Here is a 1,193-nt window from a genome sequence, read left to right on the forward strand (position 1 = left end):
ATCTTCTTGTTGGACAGACCCTTTGAGTATGATATAGTGTCCTTCCTCATCTCTTATTATAGTTTTTGGCTTAAAATCTAATTGATCTTATCTAAGGATTGCCACTCCTGCTTTCTTCTGATGTCCATTAGCATGGTAAATTCTTTTCCACCCCCTCACTTTAATTCTGGAGGTGTCTTCGGACTTAAAATGAGTTTCTTGGAGGCAACATATACATGGGTTTTGAATTTTATCCATTCTGATACCCTTTGTCTTTTGACAGGGGCATTTAGCCCATTAACATTCAGGGTAACTATTGACAGATATGAATTTAGGGCCATTGTATTGCCTGTAAGGTGACTGTTACTGTATATGGTCTCTGTTCCTTTCTGATCTACCACTTGTAGGCTCTCTCTTTGCTTAGAGGACCCCTTTCAAGATTTCCTGTAGAGATGGTTTGGTGTTTGCAAATTCTTTCAGTTTTTGTTTGTCCTGGAAGCTTTTAATCTCTCCTTCTATTTTCAATGATCGCCTAGCTGGATACAGTATTCTTGGCTGCATGTTTTTCTCGTTTAGTGCTCTGAAAATATCATGCCAGCTCTTTCTGGCCTGCCAGGTCTCTGTGGATAAGTCTGCTGCCAATCTAATATTTTTACCATTGTATGTTACAGACTTCTTTTCCCGGTCTGCTTTCAGGATTTTCTCTTTGTCACTAAGACTTGTGAATTTTACTATTAGGTGACGGGGTGTGGGCCTATTCTTATTGATTTTGAGGGGCGTTCTCTGAACCTCCTGAATTTTGATGCTCGTTGCCTTTGCCATATTGGGGAAATTGTCCCCAATAATTCTCTCTAGTATACCTTCTGCTCCCCTCTCTCTTTCTTCTTCTTCTGGAATCCCAATTATTCTAATGTTGTTTCGTCTTATGGTGTCACTTATCTCTCGAATTCTCCCCTTGTGGTCCAGTAGCTGTTTGTCCCTCTTTTGCTCAGCTTCTTTATTCTCTGTCATTTCATCTTCTATATCGCTATTTCTTTCTTCTGCCTCATTTATCCTAGCAGTGAGAGCCTCCATTTTTGATTGCACCTCATTAATAGCTTTTTTGATTTCAACTTGGTTAGATTTTAGTTATTTTATTTCTCCAGAAAGGGCTTTTTATATCTCCCAAGAGGGTTTCTCTAATATCTTCCATGCCTTTTTCGAGCCTGGCTAGA

The sequence above is a fragment of the Mustela nigripes genome, chromosome 3 (genome assembly GCF_022355385.1).
Source record: "Mustela nigripes isolate SB6536 chromosome 3, MUSNIG.SB6536, whole genome shotgun sequence".
NCBI classification, from domain to species: domain Eukaryota; kingdom Metazoa; phylum Chordata; class Mammalia; order Carnivora; family Mustelidae; genus Mustela; species Mustela nigripes.